This window comes from Oryctolagus cuniculus, chromosome 15, assembly GCF_051225735.1.
Source record: "Oryctolagus cuniculus isolate XC-2025 breed Fujian yellow rabbit chromosome 15, ASM5122573v1, whole genome shotgun sequence".
In the NCBI taxonomy this organism is placed as follows: Eukaryota; Metazoa; Chordata; class Mammalia; order Lagomorpha; family Leporidae; genus Oryctolagus; species Oryctolagus cuniculus.
The window spans coordinates 43,014,602-43,039,027 of NC_142881.1; the positions used below are offsets into that span (position 1 = coordinate 43,014,602).

Consider the following 24,426-nt stretch of genomic DNA (forward strand, 5'->3'; position numbering starts at 1 on the left):
CGCCGCAGGCGGAGGATTAGCCTAGTGAGCCGCGGCGCCGGCCTAACTCTGCCTTTCAAGTAAATAAATCTTAAAAAAAAAAAAATTTTCCTTAAATCTACACCAGATGTCCACTTAAGCCTGATTTTTCAGAAAGTCCATGGCTTACAGAACATTCTGCCTAAGTAACACTGGAGAGAAACCAGTCAGCAGTTTTCTGGGACTCCCCTAGTTAGAGAACTTTACCTCTCAAGAAATCAAGCCTGCCTTTGACCCCTGCGGGGCACAGTAGACTCACTAGGTTTACTGCAGTTCAGAGCCTTGCCCTCAGCGGACACTCCCAACATGTGGCTGAACTGAATTTCCGCTGTTATTTTAAAGCCCTAGCGTGTGGCAAATGCAATCCATAGCAATCTCACTGAGAAAAGTTACATAGTGTAGGGGTGAGGAAGCTGGAGTGGAGGGTACGATTAAAAACACCCCCCCCCCCAAAAAAAAACCCACAAAAAACAAAAATACACCCGCACCAGGACAGTTTTGAGTTCCTCCCTTTTCGCTGTGCTTTGGGGGCAAACTACGTAAAATTTCAATACAGTCCTTTAGAAAACGGGCCCTGTAAGGCTGAAAGAAGTAAAGCGTCCATCAGAACCACCTGGAAGGTTTGTTCCTCAGATGGCAGGCCCCACCCGTAGTTTCTGATTCCATCCGTGATGATGATGCGGCGGCCGGTCCCGAGGTAATGGGGACCCGAGTGACTCCTGGCAGGAGCGCAATCCATGTCCACTGTGAACATCTCGGCCCAGCAGCCCCCAGGGCCGTGCAGTCCCGCGTCACAGGGCAGAGCCTGCCTCGGGTCAGGCGTCGCTGCCCACACTTCACACCTCCGCTGGGGGGACTCGGTTAGACCGGGGACACCCGCCGGAGCAGCGGTAGGTTGCCGTCTTACGGAAGGGCACCCTAGGGACAAGCAAGGGCCAGCCGCCCGCCGCCGGAGTTGTGCTCGCTCTCTTTAGCGGACGTTCTGCTTCCAACCCTGGTGAGTCTGTCCCAGTCCGCTGCGGCGATTCCGGCACCTCAGGGCGAGGCGGGGGCAGGAGCCTGCGGGGATGGCGCGGCAGGGTGAAGTACGCCGCGTTCCCGTTCGGTCCGCTCCGGGCTCCGTCCCGATCGCCCGCGGCACCACAGCCGCGCGGAAGATGGCTGCCCCGAGCGCGGCGGACAGTCACGTGTCACGGCGACACCGCCGCACGCCCCCTCCCCCGCTAGCGGAGCCCGACCCCGAGTCAGGCTCAGCCTCCGGCGGCCTCTCGGTAGCGGAAGTGTTGCGCGGGCCGGCCAGGGAGGGCGCCGCGGCCAAGGGCCAGTCTGCCCGCCGCAGGCCCCCACCCCGGGTGCGGGGATTCCGCTCAAGGAACCGAGGGAGACCTTCCTTCGGGCGACCCCGCACCAGGTCTGGCTACTGGGCATGCGCACTGCTCTCGCGTGGGTCGCCGCTCTCCGGGTTTTCTCTGCAGCTCTAAGAGGTAGGAGGTGGAGCCCAGATCGGGTTGGGAGGCCCCGGGCCCGCCCCACGCCTCATCAGCTGGAGTCGGATTTTCTTGGGCCTGAGGCGCCGAAGCGCTGTTATTTTGGGGGCGGGGAGAAGAGGCGAGTCTATGGAGGGTTGAAGACGGCCCGAAGGGCTTGACTAAGGTCCGCCCTTGCTTAATGAGTGATCAATCGGGACCTAACCGCGGGCCGCACAGCCCTCGGGACGGTGGGCTCTAGAATCCAGGAGTACTTGGCAAAGTCATGCCCCGAGGGTTGAGTCTGCGAATCCTGCTCTGTGGCCCGCCCCGGCTGCCGCGCTCGCCGGCTGCCGCTGTCGGCAAAACCCGGCTCCGGTCGGGCCTCACTGAGCGGCCCCCTAGGAACGTGCACTTCGCTCACTGTTGAGGAAAGCGTCAGTCTCCCCAGTTTTCCGCTCCTTAAAAGTACAGTGAAAGGGGCTCAAAGGCCGGTCACCCCACGGCGTGTAGCCCCGTCCGCGTCCCGCTCGGTCCCAGGAAGAGCCCCCAGTGGTCCCCCGCGGACCCCGCCCGGCCAGCCCGGCCCGCCCCCCTCCCCGGCCGCCGCGAACACCCGGAGGAGCGGACTCTCGTCGCGCGGGAAGCCGGGCCGGCTCGGCCGCGGACTGGGCATGCTCCGCAGCCCGGGAGGCTCGCGGTGGCAAGTCGGCAGCGTTCGCACCAGCGAGCCGGGCAGCGGCGGCAGGCAGGAGGCGAACAGGAAGGGCCGGCCCTGGCAGACGGCTCTCGCCCTGCGCCCCACGAGCCGGCCAGAGAACGCGACTGGGGTGCGAAGCCCCGACGCTGCTCTGCCCCGGATTTCATTCCGCGGCTGGGGGCTCGGAGAGCGGAATTCCGGCGGCTGCCGCGACTCCCCATGCAAGTGAGTCGTGGGGCTGGGGGCGAAGGCTGGCCTCGGGGTCGCGGAAGATGCCCATCGGACATCGGTCTAGCGGGCTTGGCCTGTGGCGAGGGAGCTGTGGGCTGGCGGGCAGCCCTGGGGGCGAGGGGGCGTGAGCGCAGCTCGCGCCGTGCCGCGCGCATACCTGGCGGGCGCTCCCCCGGCTCTGCCGCTGGCGGGGGTGGGCGCGGGGGGCGGGCCAGCGGCCGAGACAGGGGCTGTGAGGGGGCGGGCCGCCGGCGGGACTCCCTGGCCGAGTCGCGACGGGGAGGAAGGCGGGGGCGTCCGTGGGCACCTTTCAGAGGTGCTGCGTGCGGGCTGGAAGGCTGCCTGGAGTCAGATTGGGGCGAGCGGACCCCTGGGGCAGCCTGAGAAGCCAGCAGAGGGGCGGCTTCGGGCCGGGGGCCGCAAGGGTCTGGAGACCCGGAGGGGCTGAGTCCACATCGCGGCCCCACCCCCACGGCCCAGGCGGCAGCTTGACAGTTGGTACCGCGGGGTGCAGATCGCGGCTGGCCAGGCGCGCACGGTCTCGGCTCCCCCTGTCGCGGCCCCTCGGTGCCCCGCGACGACAGGACAGGTGGGACCCACTTCTCGGAGGAGCGAGCTTCTCCCCAGGCCTCGTACCAGCTTCCCGGCCCTTGCGCGCGGCTCTGAGACCCCGCGGTGTGTCCCCCGCCGACTGGGGGGGGGGCGGCGTTTGGGTAAGGCCTGGAGGGCCCAGGGCGCAGCTCGGACCTGGCGAACGTCTCCCGCACGCCGCTGGCCTCGCGAGTTGAGGGGGTCTGCGCGATCCCGAGGCGTCTTGTCAAGGGCAAAGCAGCGACAGCAGCGGCAGCCTCTCCCACCGCTGAAGCCAAGCCCGGGCATGCGGCTTCCTCTTGTGGTCGGGTGGGGTGCCCCGGTCCCGGTAACGGATTCAGCTGGCGCGTTCTGGTTAACGCTTGTTTCCCTCTCGGGTGTTGTGAGTAAAAATCGGAATGAGAGTTGCCGTGGCTGGAGGGAGCGGAGAGAAGCCAGGCAGGTGCTTCTCAGGTGCTGCTTTTTCACCTTCAAAAACGTACAGACTTCAGCGGCACGCGCTTGTGAAAGCAGGAGTGCCGGCTGCCTTCTGCAAGAGAAGTTTGTTTTTCTGTGTTCTGGGGGCCTGCCTACTATTTTAGCTCCCTTGACATTTACCTTCCTGGACCTCTCAAGCTGTTTGGACAGGGTATTTTGCTTTCAGATTTGGGGGTGTTTCTGGTTGGCTGCCTGGATGTGGAAGTGGTGAGTGCCTGTCGTGGTGTGCTGTGAACGCCCCACGCTTCCTGGCTCGGGCTGTTGAGCGATCCGAGGGGACTGGGCAAAAAAGAGGAGTGGGGCTGGTGACGTCGGCACGCGACACGATGGGAGTCGCCGAGGGCCATCCAGACGTAATGGGGTTGGCTGCTGTTTCGGCCTGGGCGGGAGGGGAGGGGAGGGCTGGGCGTTTCCTAGGTCAGGGTGTAAGATGTCCACGGGAGAAGCCTGTTGGGGGATGGGAGTTTGTCTGGTCAGTGCTTCAAGGGAAGCCCAGGGATGTTTGGTGATTCAGCAGGTGGCATCCTTCCAGCTCCGGAGCCGTGCCTTGGCGGAGCGAGCAAGCAAGCCAGCAGCAGCCAGTGCCTGCTGTCAGAGGTGCCAACGTCAGGGAAACCTCTGAGAGCTGCCTTCTGCCTATAGCAGCTCACTTTCCGATTTTACTTCCTCCTCAGGTGTGGGGGCCCTGCTCCTTTTGAGCTTCCTCTCGCTGCTTCTCCTGCACTGTGAAACATGTTTGTGAGTCTCTGCATCTCTATAACCTGCTGGGTAGCTGGAGGTGGCAGCTACTAACATGCAGTTATGCAGTTTAGGCAGTGAGTTGTGCAGGAGATAGCGGTATGCAAAGCCGCGAAATCACCTTCTCTTTCCATTTCTGATTCAGAGACTAGAAACGTGACCTTTTTTGGTAAAATAGTTTAGATGTATTTCTGCAGTTCTTCGGCGCTTATAGGGACCTTTTCCTGCAAGCATTACTTTTTAAAAAGAAATTGATTCGAAGGACAGAGTAAACTGTCATTAAAGGGGCGCGTTACTAAAATACTTCATCCATTGGGGAATCCTTAGCGTCTTTGCATAGTGCCTGACTTGTACTTGGTAAGTGCTTGTTCAGCTGAAGTTTAAAAAATTCTTCATAATGGAAGAGCTTGCAGTACTCACCAAGTTGCTCACTTGTTCCAAGTCTGTAAATGTGGTTAGAATGAAGTCTGTACAAACAATGCCTATGGATGCTTGACTCTTAAAGAACTCTGTATATTTTCTTAAGACCATAGACATTCAGTTTTGTTGGCCGTAGACATGTGTTTGGCTACAGAGATTCAATTTTAGTTTGAAAACACGATTCTCCTTTTCTTCTGGTTAAATCCCTTCATTTTTGACCTGTGACAAATCCTCAATTTCAAGATCTCGAACAGGCATGCTTTGCTAATCTATCTCAAGAAAATCTGAAGGACTCCCCCATATGACTGTTTATATACATACTTAGAACGGAGAAGTACTCCTGTTTTATAAATTAAAGGACATTTGATATACAACACCATTTTATACAAAGCATGATTCCACAGAATTCCCAGTCTTTTATCATTCAATGAAAAGAGAAAGCCATGTTGTAGAGAAGAGGGCGCTGTGTTGGTTTTAAGAATTCGGGAGTGTTTGCATAAAGAAAAAGGCTCCAGTCACTGGGGATGGGGGCAGGGTGTGTGTAGCTGGTGTACTCTTTTGCCACTTACCTTTGCAATTCTACTCTTTCTTCCAAATTATTGAGCTATTTCTTCTTCCCCTAAAGATACAACGTTTCTGGCACAGGCTTTACTTAAAGCTGTTGCTGGAAGAACCTGTTGCATTTTCTCACATGAATTTGATCATTGGTGATTTTTGTTTTCTAATTTCCCCCTTTACCTTCCAACCACTCTGTAAGGCCAGCTGTTCAGTGGCTCTTAGATAAACTGTGGCTCAGGTGCCCTTGCAAGGTATGACATTATAGATGCCTTTATCTCTGCTTTTCTGGCTGGTCATTGTAGCCACAACAGTCTCTTGGAAAAACTGCCATGGCATGCCTCGAAGACTTTGGGTTTTCTATTAAAGGCTCTTGATCTGGAATATAAGTGTTTATTATCTCCTCCTACATCCCAAAAGCTTTGCTGTCACTTTGATGCAGCCACCCAGTCACCAGAGGACCATGTTTTGGATCAGCCCTCTTGGACATGGGGTTGGGAGGTAGTATTGGATGGTGGTGGTGGAGGAGGAGTGGCAGTGAAGAAAGGGGAAGAGAAAGGTGGGTGAGGCCTCAAGAAGATAGCTTGGCTTAATAACTGACTTCTGGTTTCAATAAAATCAAACTGAGTGGCTAATGAATAAGTGTGGCTCACTCTCCACTGTAGTGCTCTGCTCTCTTCTCCCCTCCTCTCATTTCCCCTCCCAAGTTGTCTTTATCTCCATGTATAGACCTATCACATTCATGTGTAGACACAGAGACACACAGATATACATACATGAACAGAGACATACAGAAGAGAGAGACACATAGCTGAAAGCCAAGAATCACAACTTCTTTTTAAACCGATATCTCAGAAAGGCAGGATTTAGGTCTTAGTAGCTGGGCTGGATTCTGGGGGCCTGGAATCTCCCCATGCTTGTATTTCAGAAAAATTCCTCCTGCTTCTTGGTGGAAAGCTGATCTGCCCGCTTACTGAAGCAAAGCTGCTGGGGCCTTGACCTAAAGGAACTGTTGTAGGTGAATGCAGATGATTGAGGGGTTAGAGAACTTGCAAGTTTTTTACTTTTCAGACTTCTTATATTTAGAGTTAACACTCCTCAGTTCTTGATGCAGGATCCTGTCACTGTGCAATGCCCCTTTTTTATTTTTCCTGCTTCATTCATACTCCATTCCGCTCTTTGCCTTCCCACATGTGTTGGCCATGTCTGGGGTGTGTGTCCTCTTAAAGATGTTAATTCCTGTGTGCTTCTAATTTACATAAGTGGTACCATGCTACAGATTTCATTATGCTTCTTTTTCATTCAACATTAGCACTTTCTGTTATGGAAATTTACAGATATTAATCAAAGCCGAAGGGATTTCTTAACATTCTTATTTACCTTGATTTATTTGAAAGGCAGATGATCTTCCATCTGCTGGTCTACTTCCCAAATGCCCACAACAGCTGGACCAGGCTGAAGCCAGGTGCCTGGAACTCAATCTGGGGCTCCCTTGTGGGTGGCAGGATCCCAATACTTGAGCCATCACCTGCTGCTTCCAACCATACACATTAGCAGGAAGCCGGAATTGGAAGTAGAGATGGGACTTGCAGTCAGGTATTCTGATGCGGGCCTCCCAAGTGGCATCTTAACCATTGCACCAAATGCCTGCTCTGAAGGCATTTCTCTGAGCATTTTTGTTTGTGAGATTCCTGTCAGTTTAGTTTTGTAGGGCTGATCTGCTGTATGTCCACTACTTTACTTACCCACTTCCCTAGTGACGGATCTCCACTCCTGCTACAATCAGCAGAACTGTGATGAACATTCTGTCTCATTCTCTTCCGGGTGGACGGGAGCCTATCTGAGAGTAGTGGTTTTCAGGGTGTGGATTGTGTTTAGCAGAGGCAGCAGCATCCCCTGGTAGCTTGTTAGAAATGCAGATTCTAGACTTGGTGAATCAGAGACCAGCATTAGCCTCATTGGTCAGTGTTCCAACAAGCTGGGCCTGAGATTCTGGTGATGGGAAAGGCTGAGAGCCACATTGCACTCAGAGTTGTGCTTGCATCGGTGCCTGAGGGCTTCTGACTGCCCATATCCTTGCTAATGTCTGATATTAACCATCTTCCTCATTTTAATAAAGTTTGGTGGCCACAAAGAGAAATCTTATTGTTTTAATATCAATTTATGTGATTTTGTAGGGAATTGGAGCTCTTCCAATGTGTTTGTTAGCAATGGCAGCTTCTTTGGCCAGCCTTTCTCTGCTTTTCTAATGTGTTGATTTGCAAATGTTTCTTGTGTGTTCTAGGTCTCAGCTGTCTATTAACTTAGTAGTGACTTGCGGAAATACTTTATTTTGATTGGGCTCAAAGCGTTATTGCACAGCAGGAGTCTTAAGATGATCTTCCTCACTCTAGGTTACAAAGACATTCTGTTTGTTTCAATTTTTTCTTTCATGTGGAGGTGTATTTGAGACTCATCTTCATGTATGACATAGGGACCAAACCCAGCTTTATTTTTTCCTTTCCATTTTGTGGGACAGTTTTCCCTTTATTTATTTATTTATTGATTGATTGATTGATTGATTTTTTGACAGGTGGACAGTGAGAGAGAGACAGAGAAAGGTCTTCCTTTGCCGTTGGTTCACCCTCCAATGGCCGCCGCGGCTGGCGCGCTGCGGCCAGCGCACCGCGCTGATCCAATAGCAGGAGCCAGGTGCTTCTCCTGGTCTCCCATGGGGTGCAGGGCCCAAGCACTTGGGCCACCCTCCACTGCACTCCCTGGCCACAGCAGAGAGCTGGCCTGGAAGAGGGGCAACCAGGACAGAATCCGGTGCCCTGACCGGGACTAGAACCCGGTGTGCTGGTGCTGCAAGGCGGAGGATTAGCCTAGTGAGCCGCAGCGCCGGCCAGTTTTCCCTTTTATTAAACAGTGTATTCTTCCCTTATTTTTCTGTGGAGCAACTTTTTACTCATTCATTGGCTTCCCACATACATACATGACCTTACTGAGAGTTATAATTTACATATGTAAATAAATTCATTTAAAGTATACAATTTGTTTATGTCTGACAGGTGTACGTTACCTGTGATCCTGCCAGAGCCAAGATACTGGACATTTCCTCAGCCTCCTTTACAGCCTGTCCCTGCCTCAGCCCCCAGCATCAGGCAATCACTGCAGACTTTGAGTTAACCTGAGAATTTTGTCTCCATGGACCATACAGCGTGGTACTTTTGTGATGGCTGGCTCCTTTTATTCCACATACTGATTTTAAAAATCTTTGTTGGGCCGGTGCCGTGGCTCAATAGGCTAATCCTCCGCCTAGCAGCGCCGGCACACCAGGTTCTAGTCCCGGTCGGGGTGCCGGATTCTGTCCTGGTTGCCCCTCTTCCAGGCCAGCTCTCTGCTATGGCCTGGGAGTGCAGTGGGGATGGCCCAAGTCCTTGGGCCCTGCACCCCATGGGAGACCAGGAGAAGCACCTGGCTCCTGCCTTCGGATCAGTGCGGTGCGCTGGCCGCGGCGGCCATTATAGGGTGAACCAATGGCAAAAGAAGACTTTTCTCTCTGTCTCTCTCTCTCACTGTCCACTCTGCCTGTAAAAAAACAAACAAAAAACAAAAACAAAAAAAAAACTTTGTTAATTGTAGTAAAATACATACAACATGAAGCTGACCACTCAACCATTTTAAAGCATGCAACTCAGTGACAGTAAGTATGTTCATATTTTTGTGCAACCATTGCTGCTGTATTATCTTCAGAACTTTATCACCTGAATCTGAAACTTTACTAAACTCAGTGTAATGATCTTGGAAGTCTATTTTTTAGTTCTCCATTATGTTCCAGTCATGCGTGTTTCTATACCAAATTATTATTACTATAATTATTCTTGGTATTTTAAATATTTGAAAGAGAACTCCTATCTACTGGTTTACTACTCAAATGCCCACAACTGGGGCTGTGTTAGGCCAAAGCTAGGAGATGAGAACTCCATTTGGGCCTCCCACATGGGTGGCAGGGACCCAGATGTTTGAGCCGTCAACTGCTGCCTCCCAGGGTGCAAGTTAGCAGGAAGACAGAATTGGAGGTAGAATTGGAACTTGAACCCAGGCGTGCTGTGAATGTCCCAAGCTGTGTCTTAACTGCTGTGCCAAACATCCACCCCCAAGTTTTTGTTCTTGTCATAGCTTTGCAGCATATTTTATATGGCAGGATGAGACCCTCCTTTGGTCTTTTTCAGACTTTGACTTGGTTGTTTGTGAACCTTTGTGCTTCATATACATTTTGGAATACTTAAGTTCTCAACAAACTTTAGGAGATGCAGTTGGCATCAAGTGTAGGCTATTATGGGGAAACTTGGCACCTTTTTCTATCTTGCTGTTGTAATTCTATCCATGAATGTGGTCATTATTCTATCTTCTTAAAGCTATTTAAGTTTAAAAATTTTCTGCAATGATAACAAATGTGTGTGTTTACAAAAGTAATGTGTTGTTTTGAGAATTTGAGTCTGAGCATCGTTGTTCCCACAAAGGCAGACAGATAGGGGCTTTGGAGTATCTTTTAAAATCTCTTCTTCCCTCATCAACCTTGAGTGACTTTGGTCAGTTTACTTCCCTGTGGCAGCCATAGGTTCCTCCTTAAACAATAACCTTCCCTTGCAAGGCTGCTTCAGGGTTTGGAAGAGATCATGTAGGAGACACCTGGGGCACAAAGCTTGAAACAGAGTTGCTACACCGAGAATGCTGGTATCACACCTCCCCTGGCACTGGCTGTAAATAGCATAAAGGTCATACTTTTATCTGTTTCTAAGGATTCATAGCAAAGAACTGTCAAAAAAAAAAAAAACAATGTGAACAAGCTAACCAAGGAATGGTGTAGCTCTCACTCACTACCTGTGCAAGCCCATACTTCTGCCTGGTTTTGTTGGATTGCACTGAAAGTATGGACATTTCCAAAGAATTTTCCAGTTGAGTGGGGAAGAAAGCACTAATAATATACGAAACAATTAGAGAACTCTATGAGGCAGATGGTATATAATTAGGGGTTAAGTGGTGAGGTGCCAAGGGAGTTATGAGAAGAGAGAAATCCTGCTTGGTGAGTTTTCATTTGACTTGGATGGAATTAGATTAGGGTGGCAAGAAGGGGCTAGAGAAACCAGGTGTAGTTGGCATGTGAAAACTCAATACTGAATCCTGTGACAATGGATATGGTACCTAGGCTTAAGTGTATTTAACTCAATGCTTTGGGATCAGTGTTAGGTGGCTAGTAGATACCTGGATAGCCAGGAGCTCTCTTAGAGTACAGTGGTAAGGTCACCGACTCTGGAGTTTGAGTGTTTGGGTTTAGATCTTGGCCTCACTGTGTAGGAATTATGTAGACGACCCATGCCTCAGTTTCCCCAGCTGTTTGAGTATAGTAACCTGCCTTACAGGGTTGTTGTGAGAACTGTGTAAACTTATATTTGATAGTTCCTGAGTGCCTCACAATGGAAATGTGAACTGTTTTTATTTGTTGATCTTCATCAGGTTCCTCCTGTGTATGAGGCTTTAGGCCCAGAGTTGGATGGCATTTGTCCAGAAAGGCTGGTTAAAATCTTATAGTTTGGGCTTTATCTGCACATTGGTAGGCAGGCACGTGGTGGGTGCTTAGGTTGTAGACTGAACAAGTACATGTTTGAAAGACAGAGGAACCAGGTACAGTCTTTGGTCCTGGGAATCCTTGCTCAGAACTCTGGAATGGAGAGAAGTCAGGGAGGTAAGCATGCAGGAAGCAAGTTTTATTTTGCTGTATTCCTAGTTCGGGTTGGACCTTTGGGCAGAGATGTAGTAGTCCTAGGGATTCAGATTTGGGTGAGTGTTGAGCACATGACAGTTACTTTTGCAGTCCTTGATTCTATAAGATGGTTCTTATATTTTCTCCTTTTTGGTGATAAAGAGAGTGAAGCACACATAATTTGCCTGAGAAAGTAGGAGAAGAAATGTCCTGAAGGAGGTTAATGTTTGGGGCCTTTGCCAGTTGGCAAAAGTACCCAGAGTAGGTGCAGCTGGTGGGGAGCCAGCACAGTTACGTAAAGAGCTGCGATACACAGGTCAGCCCTGCGGTGTTCCCATGACCTTGGATGTTTATCAGCCTCAGCCAGTGGTCTCAAATTTCAGTGTTTATCAGATCACCTGGACAGCTGGTTACAACACCTAGTCTGTTCTTGCCAACACCTGCTGGAGTTTGTGAGGCAAGAAGCTTGGGGCAGGCGGCAGCTGGTTGTATACATGTCTGACATGGCCCAGGGACTGTTCTGCCAACCACAGCTACAGGCAGTATCCACATCAGCGAGGAACCAGCTGTGTGCACCTCCCTGTAGTGATAGGTGGGATGCTTTCAGGTTTAGAAATCACAAGAGCTTCCTACCTCTGCTCACATGGCCCTCCTTTCCCAGTTTAAGCATCACCTTCCTGCCAGGCTTCACTGGGGAGCCCCCACCCCACCCCACAGCCTGAGATTAGTTATCCCCTAACCTTCATGGGCTCATCTGGTATACCTGCGTGCAGCTATTGGAAAACGGGATGTCTACGTTTTGCTGCCTTAAAAGAGATGGCCTGCCAGGAAGGACATCAGTCACAGCCTGGCCAATACAAATGGCTGAAAAATCAAGCATATATTTGGTGTTTCTATACAGTGGTTTGGACACACAACTCCATAGGACTGGGGAAGGCAGTGCTGAAATAAGCTTTTTAATGTAATTTAAAAAGTTTCATTTATTTGTGACTGTCCTAAATTGTTGATGAGGTGTGAATGTTATGAACGTTGCCTGTATTTGCAGTAACCCTGCAGCTGGAGGGTATTGTGCCTGCTCCAGGCTGCACGATGAGGCCCACCAAGAGTGGGGTGGGACTTATGGCCCTTTCCTAGGCCATGACTCTTACAGCCCACAGGTGTTAGCTCACATGTTTCCCTCTGCTTACAACTGCCTTGGTGATGCACCGGGTGTCACAATGGCTTCTGATAGCTTTATGGAATGGATCCAAGAAGATAACGTCAAATAATTGGGATGTGGCATCTTCACCAAGCCAGAAAGAATTCAGGGCTTGCTCAGCTTGCTCCTTGGCAGTAGACTGAATGCTTCGTGCACACCGTAGCTGCTGAGCACCGTGATGGGCAGGCTTGCTGTAGGTTGCACCTTGGGAAGTGTGTGTGTGCCAGAGCACACACAAATCTCTGTGACATAGTGTTGGTTGCCCTTGTATCCCAGGTCGCCTGCCTTGTCAGAGTGTGGCAAGGTGGCAGCACTACCAGCAGCAGACCTCAGGAAAGCCCAAATGCCATCCCACTGCCCGTTTCCCCAGAGACTTGTGTGCTCACCTCTCATGGCTGCCGGCCGACAGAAAGGAAGGAAGAAGCGGTTTTAGTAAGGGTCAGTAAACAGTGGGCGTTGTACAGTGCAAGATCCACTCTTTCCAGGTGTCTCCTGATCACCTGGAATCTGGGGACAAGATGAGTCGAGATCAGCAAATCCAAACTTGGCATTTGCAGACAAGGAAGCAAGGGCCTGGGTTTCCCCAGGCTACTCTGTGGGCACAGCCAAGCACACAGGGACTTCACTTTTTTTTTTTTTTCCCCAAACTTGCCTTTTAATTCCATTTTCCACAGACTTTCTGAGGTACCTTCGTATATCTCAGCTCGCATGTTATTTGTGAAGGTATCACAGAAGAAGATGCAAGTTGGTGGGGTGGAGGAGGTGGGGAGAGGAATGAGAGATTGGAACCAAGCAGAATATAGCCCTTGGCAAAAATTGAGAGAAAATAAAGCATAACTTTCTTTTTAATAAGGAGCCTTTCTTTAAAAAGCTGATTTGCCTTAATGATAGAAAATCATTAATCTCTAGGTTTTGTATTCCTAGGAGATAGGTAAAAATTCAGCCACATTTTTAAAAAAAGGATTATTTTATTCACTTGAATGGCACAGTCAGAAGGAGGGAGGGAGGAAGAAAGCCTCCATCCGGTGATTCACTCTCCAAGTGGCCGTGGTGGCAAGGGCTGGGCCAGACTGGAGCTAGGAGCTTCATCTGTGTCTCCCACATAGGTTCAGGAGCTCCAGAGCTTGGACCATCTTCCCCTGCTTTCCCAGGTTCATTAGCAGGGAACAGCTGGGACTCAAACCAGCGCCCATATGGGATACTGGCATGACAGGCAGCAGCTTTATCTGCTAGGCCACTGTACTGGCCCCCAGCCACATTTTTTAAAGACAGCAAACTGTCATGTGGTCCCGTCAACTGGCTGGTTCCTGAATCCCCCATCGCCCAAGACTGCCTGCTGTACACACCTTCCTACACTCACTGAAAATGAAAACCTACATAACTTTCAAACCTAACTAGAAACTCTGAAAAAGACCACTGGCTTCATTCACACTGTGCTCGGGTATCAGTTATCTGCTTCTGTGCATGCTGCCGACACAGGGAACTGCAGCAGGTGACCTTCTCCGTCCAGCTGGCTCAGTGTGCAGCTGTGATAGGCACTCATTTGTTACTTGGTGATGACATGAACTGAGGACGTGTCTGTATCCCACTAACCCTTTGAGGTCCTAGACCCATCTTGCTCAATTCTGGAGCTCAGGGCTTCACAGGGGCCCCAGTCCATAGCAGATGCTCTCTGGTGTTTTGTAACTGGCAGAGTAAATCCAAGCAGACTTGAGAGTGTCTCCGTAGTCTCCCTGGCAGTCTCTCCCTCCCGTCTGCCCTGCCACATCCCCTCACAGGCTGACGGGAGCAGGAGAGCCCTGATAACCAGCAGATAAACATCTGGAGCAGCGGTTCTTCCCAGACAAAATTTACTCACACCGTTCTCCACTGAGTTAATTCCCTCAGCCCTAGAAAATTTTCCCCTAGAAAATCTCTCAATTCTAAAAGTTTATCATTCCATGGCTTTGTGTGCAATGCTGTTAGGATAGGGAACGCATGGTCTGAAGTGCCACAGAGCAAACTTTCACTTTCATGATAATGATAGTGGCTATTTCTTGAGAGATCCATGTGTTCAGGTGCTGAGTTTTGCATGCGTTGTGACTATCTTACTTCCCAGTAGCTGCAGAAGAGGCAAGCAAAGCTCTTGTTTCCTGCAAACATAGTTTTCTACTGTAATTAAGCCAGTAAAATCAGATTGTCTGCCTTTTCACTGTCTAGCTGTGTATGTTAACACAAGTTTAATTTCTCTGTGCCTGACTTTTCCTGTGGGGAGAAATAAATGGTAGAAAAAATTTTTTTTGTATGAAGGGAGTGCATAAGAAACAACAATAATAAATCCGGGGCAGGTGGATGGCATAGCTGTTAAGACACCACTTGGGACCAGCGCATCCCATGTCAGAATACCTGAGGTTGAGTCACTGCTCTACTCCTGATTCTAGCTTCTTAACCAGTGAACACCATTGGAGGCAGCAGATGATGGCTCAAATACTTGGGTCTCCGCCACCCACATAGGTGACCTGGACTGAGTTCCTGTCTTCTGGCTTTGGCATCCCTAGACCCAACTGTTGTTGGTATTTGAGGAGTGAACCCAATGGAAGTAAGATCTATCTCTGGCTATGTCTGTCTTTAAAATAAACAACAAAGTGAGGAATTAAAAAATTGGGGGCCGATGTTGTGCAATGAGTTAAGCTACTGCCTGCAATCCTGGCACCCTATGTGAATGCTGGCTTGAATCCTGGTTGCTTCTGATCCACCTCTCTGCAGAAGTGCCTGGGAAAGCAGTGGAAGATAACCCCAGTGCCTGGGGCCCTGAGACCCACATTGAGAGACCTGGATGGTGTTCTGAGCTCCTGGCTTTGGCCTGTCCTGGACCTGGCCATTGTGGCCATTTGAGGAATGAAGCAGTGGATGGAAGCTCTCCCTCTCCCTCTCTGTCACTCTGCCTTTTGAGTCAATAAAATAAAGTCTTTTTAACAAAACAATTGGGAATGGAGTTCCTAAGAGCCACAGGTTTAAGTGAAGATTGGGGATTGAAGGAAGTACTAAGGGCAGCATGGTGGAGGAGAGACTCCAGGGAGCCTGTCTCCTAAAGAAGTGGGGCAGTTGGCTGGAGGTGACCCTCACACAGCAACAGAGGCAGGGGAAATCTGGCTGCAGGGGGAGACAGCAGGACCAGCAAGGAGGTTTTGCCCACAGGCTTCCTGTGGGGGCAGAAGACTGAGCTGGAAATAGAGGTGTGGGTGTGCCTGAGGCCAAGGCCAAGGGGGTAGGACTTTATTACTTTTTTTTTTTTTGGAGGGAGTTCACTTTGAAGAAGAACCTAAGACTTTATTACTCTTGAGGGAAGTAGGGGAAAGGAGAGAGTGTGAGGATGGGGCAGGGTAGTGACTGGCGGAGAAGGGAGTAGGGACGTGTGCCTGGCATGCCGGAGGAAAGGTCTCGGGACTGAGATGTCATTGTGAAAGAGGCGTGCCCTGTGTGGGCTGGTTGATGGCCGCCTGCCCAAACAGGTCTGTCCTAATCACAGGAGAGGGAGGAAAGGGGGAGGAGGGCGGTGGAGGCAGACTGACCTGGCTGCCTGGGCACGCCTCTGAGGTTGTGCTGAACTTCTTGAGGCAGTTTTGTGATAGGGGAAGCAAAAGGGCCCTTTGAGGGGATGGACATCATGATATTGTTTGTTAAGCTGTCACTCCAGATGCCTGCATAGAGTCCTGGCTACTTCACTTTTCATCCAGCTTCCTGCTTAATGCTCCAGGGAGGCAGCAGACGATAACTCAAGTGTTTTGGCCCCTGCCACCTACATGGGAGACTCAGATGGAGTTTTGGGTTCTCTCACTCCCTAAATGGCTTCAACAGCTAAGGCTGGGCCAGGCTGTAGCTTGGAGCCAGGAGCTCCATATGAGTCTCCCACGTGTGTATCAGGGGCCCAAGTACTTGGGTCATCTTGAGCTGCTTTTCCAGGCACAATAACAGGAACTTGAATCATACAGTGGAACAGCCAAACTCCTAACTGGCTCTCTGATTAAAAACAAAAACAAAAACAAACAAAAACTGGGATGCCACCAGTTTTTTCTTCTGTCTCCTCCAGCTGTGTGTTTTCAAATAGCCTGCCTTCATGTTCAGCAGTTCTGTTTGATCTATTCTGCTGTTGATGCTTTCTATTGCATTTTGAAGTTTTGTTTAAAAACTTTAGTTTTTAAGAAATATTTAATGTTAACTCCATCTCCTTTTTTGAAATTCATGGAGTTTCCTTAAAACAGTTATTTGGAATTCTGCATTTAAGAGTTTGCAGATAACAGTTGCTCCATGGCCAGTTTTTGGTGTCTCATTTTGTTCATTGGGTGAGGTCATGGTTCCCTGAAAATTCCTGATGCTTGTTGGTATACAGTGTCATCTGCACCTTGAAGGATTAGAACCTTATTCAAGTCTTCATAGTATGGCTTAGTTTGTGCCTTTCCTTCCAGGAATTTTAAGCAGTCTGCTTATTTTCTCGGCTTGTGGGCACTTCCGCTATTTCAGCACTAGATTGTGCTCTAAGTACGTGTTTGCTGTGAGTCCGCTGTTAGTGTGGTGTTGTTATTTCAGCACTAGAGGGTGCCCCAAGCCAAATTTGTTTCAAATTTTTTGTCGGTATATTCTGGATGGAGTATCTGAAAAGGGTAGTCCATCCCCACCAGCCCCTACTGGAGACTAGGATAGGTTCAGACACCTCATCCACAGCCACTGTGATTGGGCCCTTCAGGATTCTGCCCTGCTCTGAGCCTCATTGTGGAGGGACTCGTCTGAAGGTCTTGGGTAGCAGCTTGGCACTCACTTCCCTTTTCTTCCCTAAGCAGACAATTACTCTGTGTTGTGCTGTTTGGGGTTGGAGAGGAATGATATGGGCAGTCCTGTGGCGTCAGTGCTACAATGCTAGGTCATACCAGAGCTAATAGCCTGCTAAGACCAGCACAGCATGGGAGTAGGACCAAGGGCTGCTTACTGCCGAGTTTAAACTTGTTAGTAGTCACAGGTGATACTGGCTGGGGTATAAGGCTGATTGACTGGGACCATGGGTCTCCACCTGGCACTAAGATGTGTCCAAAGGCTCCTAATTTTATAGGCACTGGTGTGGGGACAGGAACTGTTAGTATCTGCACAGTGTTGGGTTTTACTAGCACAACAGTAAGTTCTAAGACACAGTCCTGTGCTTACTTTCCTACCCTGCTCCCCAGCGACTGGAGCCTTGCTTCTTGCTATCTGCTCGAGTTTGGAGGAGGGGTAGGAGAGGGAGTCACTTAGCTGTTCAGGCTGATATTGGCTGGGTTGCACCTGGGTCTCACAGCGGTGGAGACCTACAAAGTCTTGGAAGTGTGTGCCAGGCCTGTACATGGCTGGTGGTAATTCAGGCTGAGACATGAGTCCATTCTACTGCCGAATGCTGGGGCAGGTCTGAAGGCTCCGTCTGCAAGCACTGGCCTGGAGTAGGGACTTTTGAGCTCTGTTGTTGGGTTTCACTGCTGTGGGGCCAACACTGAACTCCAAGGCCAAGTCCCATGCTCACTTTCCTTTCCTATTCCCCTCTGCCTGGAGACTTCACTCTGCACTCTGCTCCAGCATGGGAGAGGGCTGGTGGAGACAGTCCACTGACCACCCGGGCTGGCATTTAGCTTGGTCATACCTGATTCACACCTGGTCATACCCTAATGGCCTTGACCTGGGGTGCTGGTCTCTGCCTGTTGCCAGGGTGGGTCTAGAGGCTCTGTGGACACTGACTTGGAGACATGGCCTGAGGATCTACCTGGTGCTGGATCTCACTGTGATAGGCCTGGCACTGAGCTCCCAGGCCTAGTCCTGTGCTTGCTTTTCCTGCTGTACTCTCAGTGATTGGGGTCTTGCTCCTCACTGGCTGCCTGATATTGGACGAGGGGTGATGGAGGAAATTCCTTGATTGCCTGGCTCAGGAGGTTCCACAGGCTCACTCTGTCAGTATTGGCCTGGGGGTAAGGTTGTAGACCTGTCTGGCACTGGATTTCACTGTGTTGGGCCTGGTACTGGGTTTCAAGTCAACCATCTGGACTTAATTCTCTCTCCTGCTACTCTGTGTGACTTGAGGCTGGGCCGTAAGTGATACAGGCAACTTTCCTTCCTGCTTTCTTCATTGTGTTTTTTCTTATTATTATACTAAAACCAGGAGTGGTGGTCTCTTACTTGGTTTCCTTGGTTCTTGTGCAGGTGGTTTGGTGTTGAATAGCTCTTTGAATTGGTGTCTCTCTGGGGACTGTGATCACTGGAGCATCTTACTGTGCCACTGTCTTGCTCTGCTCCGCCCTCCAGGCCCTGATTCTGAAAGCCAGCTGAGGAGTGACAGAGCAATGGGTTCAAGTTTAAACCTTTTTGGGGGCACTGGCTTTCCTTTGTTTAAAAGTGGACCACTGTGTCACAAGTGCTGTCATGTGAAGACCCTTGGCCTGGGCCTGCAGTACTGCAGAGGATTGCTGTGCAGTTCCTGAGGTGACCTTGGGAAGAGGCAGCATAGGATACCCTAGAGATCTTCCGTGAGGGGAGGGGGTACCTGTTCCCTTTCCGCTCATAGTGTGTTGACCATTCACTTGGCTGGATGGACGACAAGTAGGACTTGGTGCTATCACATCGACAATGTCCTGTCTGTGCCCAACTTTACCCTGTGGAATGTATTCTCCATTCCCTGTGCCTCTCTGGCCTTATTACAGAACCTGTCCCTGTTGTCGCCTCGGGCTGCCCATTCATTACTCACACTCCATTCCCAAGTGCAGAGAGCATCCCACAGATGTCCTTGTAGAAGTCTTTGTGGATGTCTTCCATCTCTAGCCTAGGCCTTCAGGATCACTGGGGCCAGCAGCTTAAATTTTGGACAAGACTAAGGATATGTGTGTGAACAAAGCAGAATTTCACCTTGCATGGAGTCTTCTTGGTAATGGGGCAAACAATAACCAAGTCAACACGTAAGTAGCATGGCAGGAGCTTCATCCCTGCCTCTGCCACCCAGTCATAAGGTCACAAGGTTGATGATTTGACATTTGCTTCACTGCTGCCGTTTGCTCATAGAGCAATACCGGAGTTAGTTTGAAAGACCATAAAAAGCTACCAGCAGCTGACTGGGCAGTGTTCTGAGTTTCCATAAGATTCTCAGCCTGGGTGGCCTTCTTCCTCATTTTGATTTCAGAAACAGAGCCAGGATCATGAGAACATTCAGGATTTTTTCAAGCCTCCTTTTGATTATTTGTTTGATGGTCCTGAAGTTCTTATTGGGATCCATGGATAGGTTTCATAAAGCCACTGAACTCAATTTGATCATTTCAGGTGTATATATTTAAGTGTATATTTTGGGGGAGACTATCTAAAGCTTTCATTAAGTATCTGAAAGGTACATTTTGTGAAAGTGGATAAGAAGTTAAAATTGCATTATTGAGTTTTTCCTTATTAACATTCCCCCATTAGAGGAACTAATTGGGCATGCCTGCCTAAAAGGGGAAGGTAGATACTTACTTAGAGACTCACTGTATAGTTCTGTCAGGTACCTGCCATTAGCTGCATCACTTAACTGAAACCATTGACTTTCTGGTATCTTGAGGATGTCATACTGATCAAGGCCTTCCTGTTACACTGTCTTCTTTTCTCCCCCAGCACTGTGCGAGGCTCTAAGGATATGGTGCAGGTATGGTTGTTACAGGAGTAGGTGCTGACACCAGCGTCTCTGTGAATGGCACTTCCTGGGGTCTGGCAGTGGATATCCTGTGCTTACTGGTCAAGGCTGTTCTATATTTGCCTTTTAACCTAAGTTTGGGTCTTCCTTTAAGAGTGACTTTTCTTTTCCTTCTTTCCCTCCCTACCACTTCCTCTTTTTCCTCCCTTTCCCCCTGCTCTTCCTCTTTCTTGGCTTCCATTTAGAAAATGTATAGGTAAAAAAAAAATTCATAGCCCTGTCACTCATGGGTAACCACTATGTCATTCTGGTGTATATCCTACTGATCTTTTTTCTATAAATGTTAGATATGTGCCAAGCGAAGATTTTGACCAAATCCTGAAAGTTGGAATGCTAAAAGGAACAGTATTGCCAAAGCTAAATCTCACTGTCTTAGAATGGACTTTTGGCATACAAGTATAAGTCTGAAATTTTATAGACATTATTATAGTTTTATTAATATTATAATAGAGTTTGGCATTGTGGTACAGGATCTTAATTTCTTAGCATCAGTCTTAGTGAACTCTTGTCATACTGGGTAGGTCACTTTGAGCTGAATTGGGGGTACAGGACTTGTATTTATTTCTTTAGTTTGTGTTATTAACTTGACCATCTCTCTCAGTGTAATACATTGTGAGTGGTAGTGTGCCTCCAGTTCACTAGACTCTTTTTGAAATCACTAACCTCTCTTCTCTAACTCCTGGAGCTGGAGATTTCCTGGGCTGTGATGGTGCAGTTTTGTTGTAGTGATCCTTCCCCTTGTTTTGTATACTGCTTGAAGGAATTTATCTGGATCATCTCCGAAACAGAAGTGAGATTGTTGCCTGGTACACATTTTCCTTGTTATTTTTTCCTGCTCTGCTGCTTCACTGAACCTGCTGAGAGAGACATGTGTCTGTAATCCTTGGTTCTAGAAGTGTGGCAGTGGGGTGATATAATTGGTTTTCAAGATAACAGAGCTGTTTCTTGAATCTCCATCTCTATCTCCACTTTCACTGCCTGCACACTAATTTCAACATCTTCCCTGGAGATGGAAGACAGAAGAACTTTCCAGAGTTAATAAGTGAGAAATGTTTGCTTTCTCAAGATACCCTCTGTTTGAAACAATCAACCACTTTCCCTGCAAGCGTGGTTGTGAGTGGCATGCCATGTCAGTGCTGTTATCTGCAAAGGACAGTGTGAATTTCAGCTTTCTTTTATTCAAGCAGCCTTTTAAAATACATAGTAACCAGCTATCCTATATTTGACTACCTTGTGGAAATACACGAACACATCCCTTGGTGTCTGTAGTTTGCCATTGGCTGGAGGAGATTTTTATTCCAGGCTGCATTTGGAACATTCATCAGCATTTGAAAATGTCTAAATGTCTTCAAATGGTAAGAGTGAATGTTCAAATGACATGCCTTTTCGTTGTCACTGACGTTGTCATGCTGGTGTGGTGACCTACATGGTGATGCAGCCACCAAGCATACACCAGCAGCTCAAGGAGGCCAGAAGTGATGTTTGCAGAGGCATTCTGCTTCTTGGCCTTCCAGACTAAGATCAAAGATCATAGTCTGGCCAGGAATGGAAAATGAAAGTAACACTGGTTGTTTCTTAAATATACCACACATAGGCATATGTATTTTATTTATACAGTTTTACAGTATTTGTAAAATGTGATTGAGAGTATTCCAAAGATATAATTTGCTTTTTTAAAAAAATTTATTTTATTTATTTGAAAGACAGAGCTACACAGAGAAGTAGAGACACAGAGAGAGGTCTTCCATCCGTTGGTTCACTCCCCAGATGGCTACAATGGCCGGAGCTGCGCTGATCCGCAGCCAGGAGCCAGGAGCTTCTTCCAGGTTTCCATGCGGGTGCAGGAGCCCAAGGACTTGGGCCATCTTCTACTGCTTTCCCAGGCCGTAGCAGAGGGCTGGATCGAAAGAGGAGCAGCCAGGACTACAACTGGTGCCCATATGGGATGCTGGTGCTTCAGGCTCGGGCTTTAACCCACTGTGCCACAGTGCCAGCCGCATACTTTTCTTTTAAACACTGTATCTTTTATTTATTTATAAAAAAGATTTACTTAATTGTAAGGCATAGTGACAGAGGGGAATGAAGAGTCTCACCAGCAAACTTGGCAGCAACCTTGAGTGAGGCTTGTCAGGGTACTTGGAAAACAGCCTGATGTTTTCCTATCTTTTGCTGATAGCTCTGGCCTGTCAGTACCTCAGGAAGGGAAATCTGACAATAGTGTTTGGTTTCAGTCTCAGCTGGTTAAATTCTCATCAGAATTCTTTCAGGGAACGTGGATCCAACTGTTGTAAGGGGTGTTCATATCTCTGAGCTTGTCTGAGTGTGGCAGCTGTGAAATTTCTGTGTAGGACACACCATTAGTCCGTTGGAGAAGCAGCTGAGGTTCCAGGTTACAAGCAGTGTGTGTACAGCAAGCAGTCTAGGTGTTCACAAGTGCCAGATCTGTGCGGTAGGGAGGCCCGATGGAGGCTAGGGAGCACCTCATGCGCTTTGGCTGCTTGCAGGGTCCAGTGGCTTCACTGTACCCAGTCCTGCTGCAGTGATGTCTTTGTAGGCACTTTTTGGTGTAGAAATGTAGGAGATTGAGATTAACTTCCTGTTTTGTGGTCACCAAAGTGAAATGTTGTTTACCTTTATAGGCCTGATAAGAATCGACTATGATTACCCCTGGTTTCAGGCAGTGCCCATCACATCTGCTTGTTTACACTGTGTACATTTTTTAAAGGCATATGACCTATTTGAAAGGGGAGATTTTATCTGTAAGTTCACTGACAGCACTGTGGATTGGATTTGTCTAATAAAATCTCTCTTCTTGCTGCAGGATCTTCCCTTCTCATTTTTGGGGGTCTGCCTTGATCTTTTTACTGCTGAGTGTGTAGATTTGTAGATCTGAGTGATCTTTGTTCCGTTTGTGGAATGGATGATAAAAAAAGGTCCTTGATGTAAGAAGGTGACCTCTGGAACAAAATAACGTGCACGTTTAAACACAGCCATATAATTTTTACATTTAGGCAATTCTGGCAATCAGTCAGATACTTTATTTCAAAGAATAAGCAGAATTCGATCTGAACACATTGTTTTGTTTTGGCATGCAAGATGTAATCAGAGAGATGCATCGCAGGGAAAAAAGATAATTGGGGCTTTTTTATACCATTCACATTTCGAGTGTGGCGAACTCACCTGGCACTGCACTAGATACCCAGGCAAATGGTTGCTTGTCTGCACTGACGTCTCTTGCACGCTCTGCTTTTGGCCACTAGCAAGAAGTGTGATCTTGGAGGCACAGAATTGTTGCTCTGTTACAAGACTTGGGTAAGTCCTGATTATGGCTCTGCTTGGGGATAGCTGGTGCTTCCTGATGCCCAGTGGTCTGGGACTTCACTGCTGTGCTGCTGGAGAGGAAAGCAGGTATCACTCTGGAGGATAAGAATGAAAGAGAAGTAGGAGCAGATGTCTTCAGGGCATTTTTCCTCAGGGCTCTGTGCCTTCTGTCCTGTCCCTCCCCTGCCATACCCCTGAGGTTGCCATTTTGGTATTTCCAACCCTACAGCACTGAGCCCTTCTTCATCCTCTTCCTCCTTATCTGGTGGAACAGCTTCTGGCATTTCCTTCTCCTCCAGGCTGTCTGCATTTCTGCTTCTTTTAACTTCCTCCTGGTTTCCTCTCAGCCTCTGTGCCACGCACCTCTGCCTGAATGTCTGTGGAATGTTATCTGTGGTTCTGCCTGCAAGCTGAGCAGCCTGGGATATGCAGGCTCAGGTGCGGAAACCTAGTTGGGTGGCCAGGAGCATAAGGTGTAGTTAGAAGAGGGTACTGATTATATTGTTGTGATCCAGAAATTTCTCTCCTGTCTGGGAGGTATGGTCGAACGGTTGAGGACCTTACATCTTAGACTGTGTGTTAGGGAGTGGAGAAAAAAGTGGTGTGCCTTCTTTGTACCAGGGCCTGTATTTTAGAAGTAAACTCTAGGGCTCAGGATTATTGAAGTGTAGATTGAATCTGACTTGTCTCACTTTCTGACCTGTACTTCATTATTAGAATGATTAATGTAACTCCTGTTATAATCAATCAATGGCATGTATTTCAAATTTTATGCTTTTCATAATTTTTTAGAGTTTAGTAAACAAAGCATCACAACCAGCTCACATGCCCTAGATTGTCCTGCCCTTCTGTCTACAGGACAGATTTGCAGAAGGCAAACTTTATATACTTTTCACAGTGACAAGTGTTTAAAGATAAATAGCATTAGAAAGCATCTTTACAAATTCATTATTTTGGGAGTAGGTGTTTGGCACAGCATTAAATCATCACTTGGGATATCCATGTCTCCTACCAGAGTACTTGGGTTTGAGTCTCAGTTCCCCTTCTGTTCCAAGTCCCTGCTTAGGCACACTCTAGGGGGTAGCTGCTAACTAGATCAAGAACTTGGGTTCCTGCAATTCATGTGGGAGGCTGAGGTGGAGTTTCTGGCTCCTGGCTTTGGCCTGGCTCAGCCCCAGCCTTGGTTGTTGTGGGCATTTGGGGAGTGAACCAGTAGAATGACCATCTCTGTCTGTCTTTGTCTCTCTCTGCCTTTCAAAT

At 48.8% G+C, this 24,426-nt stretch overlaps 1 protein-coding gene across 25 annotated transcripts in view; it reads left to right on the forward strand.

The window, feature by feature from the left end:
• Nucleotides 1–883: 883 nt before the first annotated feature.
• The window catches only part of SGMS1 (sphingomyelin synthase 1), a 338,931-nt gene continuing 315,388 nt past the window's right edge, over nucleotides 884–24,426 (forward strand). For 10 of the 25 annotated variants that reach the window (XM_089314835.1, XM_089314847.1, XM_089314834.1 and 7 more), the window contains exon 1: nucleotides 3,553–3,690. The gene's annotated coding sequence lies outside the window, so the exon portion shown is untranslated. Of the gene's footprint in view, nucleotides 1,016–1,291; nucleotides 1,503–2,866; nucleotides 3,005–3,497; nucleotides 3,691–24,426 lie in introns of those variants that run through there. The other 15 variants (XM_089314844.1, XM_089314838.1, XM_051823915.3 and 12 more) reach the window with 5 other exon arrangements.